The 12,418-nt window shown below is 41.7% G+C and overlaps 1 protein-coding gene across 4 annotated transcripts in view; it reads left to right on the top strand.

Moving 5' to 3' along the window:
* Positions 1-12,418, top strand: part of grid1b (glutamate receptor, ionotropic, delta 1b) — a 493,010-nt gene that overhangs the window by 318,301 nt on the left and 162,291 nt on the right. The gene's annotated exons all lie outside the window — the stretch shown is intronic.

Genomic DNA, 12,418 nt, shown 5'->3' with positions numbered 1-12,418 from the left:
CAGCCTCTTATAGACTTTGTCTTGTCTCAAATTTGAGTTAAGACCTGTGACGGATTGCAGACATGGGTGTCTTGACCTACACTAGTTGAGGTAAGATTAACCAATAATTATGACCATATTTAGAAAAAGAGATGATGGATGGATTCCACTTGACCAAGAGAAAAAAATGGGAGAATAGTCAAGATTTGCATGAAGGATGATGTATTCGCCTGTTGTTAACTCACGACTTAAAAAATGTCTGCAGATTTCCAACCTTACTGCAGCTGATAAAATGAAGTATATTTAAATGTTGATGTTGTCAGTTTTGTGCAGTGTCTTTGTTGGAATTATGTTGTGTATCTTTGGCCAAATCCAAATTCATCCACTACATCTACAACTTTTCCCTGCCCCTACATGTAGTCCTCCAAGCAGAGAGTTATCCAAAATAGTGTCTTCAGATGGACGCCACTAAAGCTCCAAATTCTCCTACAATTGGAGCAAAGGGGATGAGCCAGTGGTTTCTCGGGTCCTAGTCCTTTTCTGTGCATATGTCAGTGTCCATTGCAACAGTGTTAAGTTACCCACTTGTTCACTTTGGGGGTCACAGGATTGCTAGAGCCTATCACAACTATTGTTGGACGACAGCAGGGTACACCCAGAACAGATCACCAAGCCTTTTCTGGGCCACACACAATCACATTCACACCTAGGGACCATTTAGATTCTCCAATTAACCTACGAAGCATGTTTTTGCCAGTGTCTGGAGAAAACACGTGCCTGCATGAGAACATGCAAACTCCACATAGAAAAACCCCCAGCAGGATTCAAACCAGGGCCTTCTTGCAATGAGGCAAGAGTGCTACACTAACCTGCACCTGTAGTTAAATTTGAGACAGTTAGAGGATAAGTGAGCAGTTGTGTCTTTGTTCTTTATTAACAATGAGGTAAAATGTAGGGCTTCTACACATGATGTGTGATGACAAAAAAACCTTTAAAACCTAGCTGGACGTTTCCCAAAGGAACATTGTCCAAGCGCACTTGTCTGTGCACACCTTTTGGTTCTGCAGCCTAAGAAGCATTTACATGACGCGCCTCCAGAGCAGCAGACTTGTGCGTTTGTCGTCTGAAATCCTGACATGTTTTCATCACAACCCTGTCAAGAGTGATTAAACTGTCAATGTACTTCATGTTCAAAGCTCTGAAAGTGTTTTTCCTTTTTTAATTACTACCTTCTCAAATACTGCTCCTCCACATCCAGAAAATGACTCAAACCTGAACATCTGCTGACAAGTCGGCATCATTTAAATTAAATCATAACTTTTGAGTGTAATAAAGCATATTTAAGGCTTAAAATGATAGACTGTAACAGAAACCTTCTTCACAGAAGGATAATCAGATGTTCTCAGACTGAGGTGCTGATAATAGGTTATCTTCTCTGGTCTCATGACTAACAGCTAGTTTGTCGTTCCCCTTCATGTCTATGCATCTATGCAGCAAACTCCTTCTTATTATTTTTAGCCTCAAGTCAAATCTGACCGAGCACCTGATGAAAGTCTGATAGAGTAAGGCTATGGTCACATGGACAGGGATTCAGGAATTGAGCAGAACAGGTGATGTGGTAAATTTTGGTTTATTTGGGCCCATGGCGGGTTGTAGAGAGAAGTGGGCGGTTCAAGGCGCACCTTAAGGGGAACCGGTTGTGTCTCTCAGGCTACGTTCACACTGCAGGGCTTAATGCTCAATTCGGATTTTTTGAAAAAATCCGAATTGTTTGCTAGACCGTTCACATTTCCAAGTAAATCCGAACTTTTGTGATCTCCAGTGTGACCGTGACACGACCCAAACGAGACCCGCATGCGCAGAAGCCAGAAGAAAACTCAACGGTGAACGACGTCACTCGTTGTTTGAGGAGCAAACGTTAACAATGGATGTCAACAACAGTGTTGTCAAAAGCGGAGCTCTTTTTGTAATATTAAATTTATTTTCACGAAGAAGCAGCACAATTACAATCTTCTCATTTTAAGAAGGAATTGGAGTCGGGATCGTCTGTACCCACTGTAGTGGAATAGGAATGTGTATGTGTTGGGGCAGCGCCCCCGCGTGTGTGTGTGTGCAAGCGCATGCCGCGATAGAGAATAGGGGGGGGCAGTGTGGGCGCATTCATGTTGTGTGTTACGGAGGACGGTAATAAAAGAAGGTTTTCCCCCCAAATAAATGCTATGGACTCTTTATTAACCCGTTCTGGAGAATCTAAGGATCAGAACAGGGAGGAGGAGGAGGATCGCCTCGGGTCCCCCGCGCTTCTGAGCACGGTCAAAGGGGAGAAAGAAAAAAAAGTTATCGCGGTAAAGGTTCAACACCACGCTCTGCCATTTAGCTGGAATTTTTTTCAAAAACCGCCCAGTTGCGATAAGAGCCCTGGAGTTTGGCCTGAAAAGAGCGATCAGCCCAAATATTAATCCAATCAGTGACCTCCCTTCCCTTCCACTGACTGATCTCAGCAGCATCGTCCACCATGGTTGATGTTTACGTTCTCGTTCCCGCCTACTTCAACGCAAAATGATGACGTTTGTTGCGTGTCGATGACGTACGGTTCGGAATCAAGTCGCCTGGCCGGTCAGACGGCGGTCGCAATTGAAAAGAACGGCTACAATTCGGAATCAGGACGGCAAACCCACGGGGCCTGGGTCGCAATTGAAAAGATCGGATCTGTGTCATTCAGACTGTCATGAAAAGATCGGAATTGGGTCGCTTAGGGGCAAAAAATTCGGAATTGGGTCGTTTCAGCCTGCAGTGTGAACGTAGCCTCAGTTACCTTGAGGCTCTTTGCAATATCGTGCGTTAGTGGATTGTGAAGTATTTGTAAAGCTAATGCTCGTTTCACACACTTATGATGTACATTTGACACTGCTGTCACAACTGCCCTTATGGGTAGATATGGGCTGGTTGCGGTACAGAGAGCACACACTTATCAAGTGAACAGCACCAATAGGTTACAGTTTGCAAGATTGGGGCACGTCGAAAAAGATGAAAAATGTGTAAGACATGCACTTCAGCTGCTTCCCCTTTACTTTACTTTACTCTGTTGTTTAAGTTTTGGCGATGATCTTTTACTCACAGCATGCCCATGGACAACATTTTCACTCTATGTGCTCACTGAGTGGACTATGGCTTTGATATTTTGTGCGGGCCACCTATGGTGCGTTCTTTGTACAGGTTTTGCCTGCAGAAAGCCTGTAGCCCGTAAGGACAGTTGTGAAGAAGACATTAGCAATTTTCTAAGACATAGCAAAAGGAATATAATTAAGAGAAACGAGCATTGGAATGGGGCCACATCCTGGCAGAAACAAAAACAACAAAAAAAGATGTCATTATTTCTGAATCGCTGGCGCATCTAAACAAGGACCCTAAAAATAACAATATAGATATCAAGCCGGTCACTGCGGGTTTACGTATGATTCACATCTGGATGGTTCCTTTAGGAGATGCCCTGACTTTAATAGTTACAAGTTAGTCAGCATTTTTTAATGTAATGTGTGACGACAGATTATGTGACTTGGGGCCTCATTTCTAAAACTTTGCGTAGGATTTGCGTCAGAAGTGGCGTACGGATGAAACATAGGACGTGCGTACGCACAGAAATATTGGGATTTATAAAACCGTGCGCACGCACATCCTACGCATCTTTCCCTTGATAAATCACAACCAATTCTAAATGCTGCGCAGCTTTAGCGGCTTCATGACACGCCCATAGTTGCCCATAAATAGTCCGTGAAACGCCCACAAATGAATATTCATTGATTGTGAAACCATGGCAAACACGGAGAGAAAATCAGAAAAACGTAACTTCACTCACTGTGAAGTAGAAGTTATCGTTGGTGAGGTGGAAAAGAGGAGAAAAGTGTTGTTTGGAGGGCACAGTGTGGGCATTACTAATGCCAAAAAGGCACGTGAGCGGCAAACGGTGGCAGACGCCGTAAATGCTGTAGCCTCACAACCTCGGAACGTGGCCGAAATAAAAAAGAAATGGTCGGACATCAAAGTCGAGACAAAAAAACGTCTAGCGCTGAACCCCCCAGACACGGGTGTTTGTGTGTGTGTGTGTGGGGGGGGGAGAGACACCGGAGCTGACCCCTCCTGATGAGAAACTGGCGGCAATAATTGGGGAATCCCTTTTAAGTGGAGTGGTGACTGAGGCGCAGGGGAACACCGACGCGCCAGATGCACCGGGTGACACCCCCCCAAAAGCTCGCAGAGGAAGTGGGAACCGGCTCATAAGCCACTCGTCCTCGTTTGCCAGCACGTCTTCTTGCTGTCTAAAGATGCGTTCACTCTGAATTCTTCCATTTGCCACATCTTCTAAGAGCGCAAGATCAGCCATTGTGTGTCATTACGCATTGTGATGGGGCATTTTCGATTTTTTTATTTGTTTCACTGCTGATCGATCAAACGGGTGTTGGTGTAGCTGTTAATTGTCAGACTTGCTTTGTGAAGTCTTCATGTTATTTCTGAGAGGCAGGATTGTCATTTTCACTTTCACGTGTTTCTTCCATCTGCCGACGGTGTCGCCGTTTCTCATTTCATCCGTTTTTGTGCGTACGCCTGGGTCAGAGCTTGAAGGACCGCACATTTTCCCATCAAGTTTGCTTTTTATAAATCTCAACTATTGCGTACAGAGTGGCGTACGCCTTCTTTTGTGCGTACGCAACGTTTATAAATGAGGCCCCTGGTCTTTTAGATAGTCTGCAAAATGTGAGATGTCACCACACAAAGGTTTAAACCCAAAATATACATGGAGCTGCTTGAATAGTAATATATCATTGGTTCATCCCTCATTGTTGATCAGAACAGCTCAATGTCACGGGGGGGGGGGGGGGGGGGGGGGGCTGATGAAGGACCCAAAATGTAGAATTGAGGATGCAGGCGGTTCCAAGTCACAATAGGTTTTAATACTCAAACCAGAAGCGGGGTAACTAACAAAAACCAACACTTGAGATAAACAGGCCAAACCAGGGAAACAGACGTTAATGGACCAACACAAGAGGAAGGCAAAGACGAGACGTAACCCTTGTTCTATCCTAGGCATGTTAACATTGGGAGTTGGGTCATCTAGACCCACTAGACAGTGCTCTGAACCTTTTTTCTTCAATGATTTGTGATCTTCACTGGTGTCCATGGATTACATGAAATCTTTCCACCTTTATCCACCTTTGTCATGGTAGGGAGAACACGTCAATGGAAGGGGGGGGGGGTCATCTAAGATAGCACAAGGGGTAAACAGAAATCTGTATTAGCCTTGGGGGCTAATACAGAGATTGGGGCCAGGAAGTAAAACTCGAAACACACATACAGGAAACCTTCAAAATAAAACAGGAATCAGAACTCAAAACATAACAGAACAAAAACAGTAGCAAAAACTAAGGCAAAGAAACCCAAACCGTGTCACACAGCCGCCACTTTTTGTGCATTTTCCACGTATGACATTTCAGTCTTTTGTGATCTATGTGTGATACATGTAATTCATACATGTTTCTTGTGTTTGTAATTCGTCGATGTGCGCAGATGTTTGTCGAGGGTTTTCAGTTTTGAGATATTCAACATTTTTGGTTGGTTGTAGTTTACGCATATTTTACGCAGTATTTGCATAATTATAACACACATCTTAAGCAAATGTTTGATATTTGCTTGATGCATAGGCAAATGTGTGTCTTTCCATGACTGTTCAACGTATGTCTAAGGGACTTTTCACACATGTACCATCAATTTATAACTTTTATATTACGCATATGGTGCACATATCACGTTAAAGTTGCGTAACTGACGCACAAATCACCAATGAATTGCATATAAAAAGCGCAATAATCCCGCAATTTTCCTGTTTGACGCTGATTTACGTGTTCTTTGAAAGGTTTATTTTTATGGTTCTAATGTAGTTCATTTGTAATATCTGTGAACATTTCACGTAAAGATTAGGACTTTTCTCCCTTTTTCCATGTGCATTCACATATGACCAATTTTCATCTGTGCAACTTACGCAAATGTTTGTAATGGCTGTGTGACAAAGCCTTCAGATACTGCACAGCACCTTCAAGCTCCCAGATTACCTGTAGAGGATCTGAGTTTAGGTGACAAAGCAGAGGAATTTTTTCAATGTTCTTTTATATACCATAATCTCCACCCTATAGGACGCCCCAGAGTATAAGGCACGGCGTCCATGAATGGTCTATTATTGAACTCATATATACTGGGGCGGCCGTGGTGCTGTGGTAAGGTGGTCGACCTCTGATCAGAAGATTGCAGGTTCAATTACCGTCTTTCCCGCCCATGTGTCAAAGTGTCGTTGTGCAAGACACTGAACCCCACCTTGACTCTGGTGGGAGGTTTGCGCCAGTGTTCGACAGTGAAGCCGCCATCAGTGTGTGACTGTGTGAATGGGACTGTGACTGTATAATGCCTTGGGCTTTCGAGGAAGGCAGAAGAGCGCTATATAAGGATACGCCATTTACCATATACAGTGATCCCTTGCTATAACGCGGTTTAGTTTTCACGGTTTCGCTACTTCACAGATTTGCATCGTGCATTGTTTTCTGCATTCTGATTGGCTAAAAAGTCACTCTGCTTCTTCTCTACCTGCGCGTCGATAACGTTGCAGTTTAATATGTACACGTACGTAAAACAGCTTGCCAAATTTACATTACTTACGTGCAAATTCTCTTGCATTTTCGAGTTTCTCTAAAACCCATAGAAAAATAGCGACAACAACTGCCTATTACTATGTTCTTCTCCCGAACAAACACAGCTGCACTGCGGGCTTCAAAAGAAGAAAACACTGCAGAGCGGAGTCAGGATGCAGCGGCTCAGTCTGAAGAGCAGTAAAATACACCTGAGTCACTATTTGTCCCACTGTCCTTTGTATTTTTTTCATAATTGTTTTTCAAATTTTCTCCCGTTTAATCCAATTACTGTGGTCGCAGTGGGCGGGGCTAATCTCCGCGATTTGAAGCCTTCTGTTCACATTGATGATTAAAATTATTATTTGACAGTACAGAAGTTATTTGTTGAAAAAAACGTTTCTAAAGTACTTTTATTTGTAAAACAAAGGCTTGAGCCTGTAAAATGGTTTGTTCTTTCTTTTCAATGTATAATAGAGGATTTAATTGTATAATAATTGGAAAAAAAATAGAGGTTTCTACTTCACGGATTTTGCCTATCACGGGTTCTTTTTGGAACGTAACCCCCGCGAAAAATAAGGGTTTACTGTATACGGCTCACCAAACTAGAAGGCGGAATGACAGAAGAGTCAGAGATAAATCCATACATCAGTCAGTCAGAATTTATTAACTGTATTCACAGTTATTCTAAAAACGTGTTTGTAAAAACACCACACATTAGCCACGTTGGCATGTTCACAATAATTGTAACTCCTAACGTTGTTTGCAACACGTAAAAAAACAGACCGATGCCGGTAAAACAACCATTACTATGACTAGGCTAACTTCCAACCTAGTTTGCAAAAACACACGACACGCAACACGTTAGCTGTGTTAGCATATTAACCAAAAACACCCAAACCTGTTTGCAACTCATAAAAAGAAAATAACAGATTGATCTTTTGACAGGGCATTGTGTACCTCTCAGAATTGCTTCAACATCAGTAAACAACTGCAATATCCATATATAAGGCACTCTGGATTAAAGGCACTGGTCTTTCCTTTGAGAGGTTTTTATGTGCACCTTATAGTGTGGAAAATGAAGTATATATTTTATTGCCAAGTGCACAATACTACAACTACAATTTATCTTTTAAAATTTAGTTCAAATGTTACAGAGATATGTTTGAGACTAAAGAAAGTCTTCTCTGAGGCTGCTCTGGCGCCCCCATCAGGACTGATGTCTTTACATTTTTGTCAGGAAGTGCTGCCTCTTTCGCATTTCTGCATTTCAGCTTGAATCACTGTGTGAGTCATTATGAAGCACGTGTGAAGAATGAATATTTTCCAACATGGTGGGATCACACTTTCTGTGCTGCAGCGATCATTCATGTGCAACACTCCTCACTGATATTGTCTCTGTTTGTCCTCCCTGTCCCTCCGCATCTCCAGGCCTCCTCTCATTTTATCTATTGTTGCTTATTCATCTTATTTTTATCCTTTTCAATTTTTCTGACATTTCTCTATATGCTCATCTCGTGCCCGGCTTCATTAGTCCCCTTCCTCTGTGGTGTGCCGTCAGAGCCAAATGACAGCGAAAGTGTAAATGAACCAGAGAAAGCAAGTCCTCGCCCCACCTCTCTGCAAATAGTTTGACTGACAGCTTCCAATCATGTAGCTGAGGTGTGATACACCCACGTGTGCATATATGCACACATCGCCTTTCCAGAGAAACCTTCAGGGTACAAATCTTTCCACAGCAAATTGAAAATGACCCCAATAAACACAAAATCAGGGACTCTATCCCCTCATCTGTCTCTAACACACCCACACACACACACCTACACACACAGATACACACACATCTAGTATTAAAGCGCTGAGTTTTTTGTTGTTTCTTCTGAGGTTTTTATGAGTTGTGTCTTAACAAAAATTAATTTCACCTCCTCCTTGAGGCTGGTTTGAAATTGAAACTGAAGCCACGTCACTTCACAAGATAAAAATAGGAAACTTTTTGATAAATCAAGTGATTTCTCTATTCTCCTAATTCTATATGTCAAAAAAACATCCAAGGGCCCTCGTACTCAGCTTCCTTTTTCATCTTTAATGAAACATATGGAACTTCCCACTTATTCTTCTTCTAAACATCTGTATTTTTTACGTTGAGATTAAATTTCAGCTCAATTTGATTGGTGGGTTAACCAGTCAATCAAATTGAAAAGGGTGTATGGATACAAGATTGAAAAGGTTTGAATGGTTATCTGCAGTAGCGTGGCCTCAATCATCTTGGTTCTGCCCATTTTGCCAAAAAAATAAGGCTTTGATCATAGGCCTTATTTTTCTAATCTTTTGTTTTTCTGGCTTGTGGTCTTTTTTAACATCAGAGGGAGATGCTGAAGTTTCCGATGGTCCTGGAGCTTCTTGGTCAGAATGTAAAGGAGATCCCTCTGGCTCAATGTCAGGATCTCCAAAATACTTTTTTTCAGAATTGCTCCTGCAAAAAACAATAGTCATTAGATAATTAAGCAAATCATGATTGAGTATTCCTATTTTATTTTTACAGTGATGTTGTAGTACTACCGAAACTTTAAACTAATTGGATTGATATTAAAGATTGTGTGTTTCTTTAAAGCCTTTTACCAAATTACAAAATAGTCGCGTTTAATGGTTTTATTTTATTTTATTTTTTACATGATCTTACACACACTGCTTTGGTTAAAATCAAATAAAAGTGATTTTTATAAGCAATCCACTGCTGCCAGAGGCTAAAATAGTCAAAAACATTTCTAGTAAATTATTCCCATACTTCTTTTAATTTAAAAAAAGAAAACTTCTAATCAGGGGAGGGGCCTCTATAAAATAGTCACAAACCTTATCAAATTAATCTAAAATAAAGCTTTTAAGGGGAAAAATAGCATTTGTGAAGGGGAACAATGGTAGAAATAATTTCCACTGAGTCAGTGCTCTATCGGCTATACAATAGTCATTAATTGTCTGTTGGCAAATGCTTCCACTGTATAATGTTCACAAATAACATTTCTTATCCTATAAACTACCCAAACAAAACGCCATTTTTTTTGGTGACAGGTCAGCACAACACTGGTGTCCAATGCCAGCTCTTACTAGCTTTCAGGATAACAAACTTGGAGAAAAAAAGACATGGGGGGAAACTTTGGTTCACTTAAGGGTATTTCAGTGTAAGAAATAAAGGTGAGGCGGGAGAAATCAATCAAATACGTGAGTCTCATGTATGAGAGTTGGCAGCCTTGAATTTGAGTTGTTGTAAAGACAACATTATTGATTTTTAAACTAATCTCAAAAAGGAATGCATTTTATCATAAAATTGCCAATAATATGAGGAGAATTGTCTTTGATTTTCTTTAATCACCTTTTATTTGAAGCTTTGATACCCCACAAGCCACCCTTTGGTCTGTAAAACACTCGCGGGCGTGGGCTTCAATGGAGTCCACTGACCTTTTAGTGACTTGGTGTTGCATTTATATAAAGTCAGGATGTGTTTTAGCAAGCTGTGACTGGCTGCCTCTTCAGGGTTGTGAAGATCCACATAAACATTGTCTACAAGTCTTTAAAACAGGTCATTAGTAGTTTCCATTAACACCCAAGGTGCTAGAAAGAAAGGGAAATCAATAGTTGAAGTCTTTGCCTTACGAGGAGCACAAGTTGTCTTCGATTCATTTCAGAGGATTTGCGTGTTTGTTATCCTGGACTCACCTGTTGTAGTATTCAGATCTGCTGATGCAGCACTTTGTTCGTCCGCCAAGGCACCAAATAAAAGCTCCATGACTTCAGAGAAATTAGATTATATAAGAGTGTAACTTAGTTTGTGTTCTTTGATCTGGAAGTCAATTGTTGAGGCTTCAGTTGGACCATGAGAAATGTCTGTTTGTGTTTGTGTAGACAGCTTAGGCTGAGTGTGATTTGTTGAGAAAGGTGAGTCTGTAAGTGATGACACAAAAATGAAGGGAAGAGCTGACTACAGATGCCTGCTGGGAATTAAGGAGCCCTCACAGGTCAGGTCTGTCAGATTTGTTTACTGTTGGGGAGAGACGGGGTCACGGTGACTGACTGCAGCTCGGCCCAAATAACAACAGTTCCACCTTAAAGCTAACTGATGCCAGCTCAGTTCACCAGATGGCTGTTAGGGGGCTTTAGATCAGTTCGTTCTTGTTTCCTCGCTTAATCGCAGTTCACCTTTTGGAGTCTTGCTGTTTTGCACATTTTTTTCAGTACAAGTTTGCTTATTTTTTCGTTCTTTTTGTTTTTTTTTTCCAGTGCACTGTGTTCTGCAGCCTGATTGGCTTTAGACCTTGTCATTCAATCTCCCTTGCCTGGTCTCCAGTTTGTCACAATTACATAAATGTTGAACACGATCAGATCTTTGTTTTCATTCTTTACTGGACTTCTTTTTTCAAGAAGGTATGAACTTTGAGATAAACAAGAGAGAAAAGTGTGAACATCTTTTCCTCCTGTGTCATCATAGTTGCTTTGATTGCTGTCTTTTGAGAGTGGTTGAAAACCAAACCCAGCTCAGTTTCATCATCATTGACATGTTTTGAAGGATTTGTTGACCAAAATACAGACAGACGCAAAGAGCTCTCAGCATCGGTCTGGCCTTTCTCTGCTGTGAGGGAATGCAGGTTTGTGGTCTGAGAAGCCTGTGTTCCGTTATGAGTTTGAGAGACTGCCACAGACGTGACTTGGAAGGAAATGGAGACCAGACCGACTTGTAAACTCTTTAAATGGAGAGTCAATAAAAACATGGTTTGTAGTCCCACGTGACTGCGTGGCTCTGCAACAGCGTGTTTCCTATTGTTGTTAATCACCCTTGGATTGGTCTTTCAAGGAGGAGGAAGGACTGAGGAACCACAGAAAGAAAAGAAAGAAAAAAGAACCAAAACATCAACAGTACTTCCACTGGCATTGTCATGGTGCCACTGGCAGTCTCTCCTCCCCCCTACCCCTTCTGCTGAGCCTTCCAGATTGGACCCAGCTGTCAGCACTCACCTCATCAGCCTGCCTGCCTACTTAAGAGGTATCTTCACCAACATTTATCGCCAGTTTGTTGCTCCTCTATGGACAGTTTCCCATGTGTGCTGATTGGGTCTTACCTACTCACAAGCCTGTTGAAAACTTCTACGCTGACTCTCACAACTCCAAGCCACATCAAGTCTCTGAGCTTCGCCACTACTCCAAGCCACGCCACACCTCTGAGCCACGCAACTCCTTTCTACCGCTCCACACCAGCTGTTACACCTCAGGGAGAAAACAACATCCAGACTTACCTGCCGATCCTCACTTGACCTTGGACAATAAATCATTTAAGTCAACTCGATCCCCTTCTATCCTTCCGGGTTCCAGCAATTGGGTCTTCTCAGCTCTGCTGCCCATGACAGAACAAACTGGCCATATTCTAGACCCAGCTGACCCGGACGGACTTCGCCTCACGGTCGGTATAATTTTATTATTTATGGACATTTTCTACATTTGTTTTTTCGGTGTAATCTTCTATGTTTTCTCACAGCACAGAGGTGTGTCACACATAGGACAGCCTGATGCTGTTTTTTTTTTGTTTTTTTGCACAGAACAAAACAAGAATTTTGGCAGCTTTAGTCTGACTAATGTCTTTTAAAAAGTACATTATTAAAAAGATTTCTTTTGATGATGCTTTACTTCATCTGAGTCATTCTTAAAAGCTAACACACACAAATACATTTTAAAAACTTGGATTTAATAAGTCTGAATTCTATCACAACTTCTGTCTTCATAAA

The sequence above is a fragment of the Oryzias latipes genome, chromosome 19 (genome assembly GCF_053564925.1).
Source record: "Oryzias latipes strain Hd-rR chromosome 19, Olatipes_Hd-rR_3.1".
Taxonomy (NCBI): domain Eukaryota; kingdom Metazoa; phylum Chordata; class Actinopteri; order Beloniformes; family Adrianichthyidae; genus Oryzias; species Oryzias latipes.
Note: the sequence above shows the minus strand (reverse complement) of the source record. Positions and strands in the feature narration are given on the sequence as shown.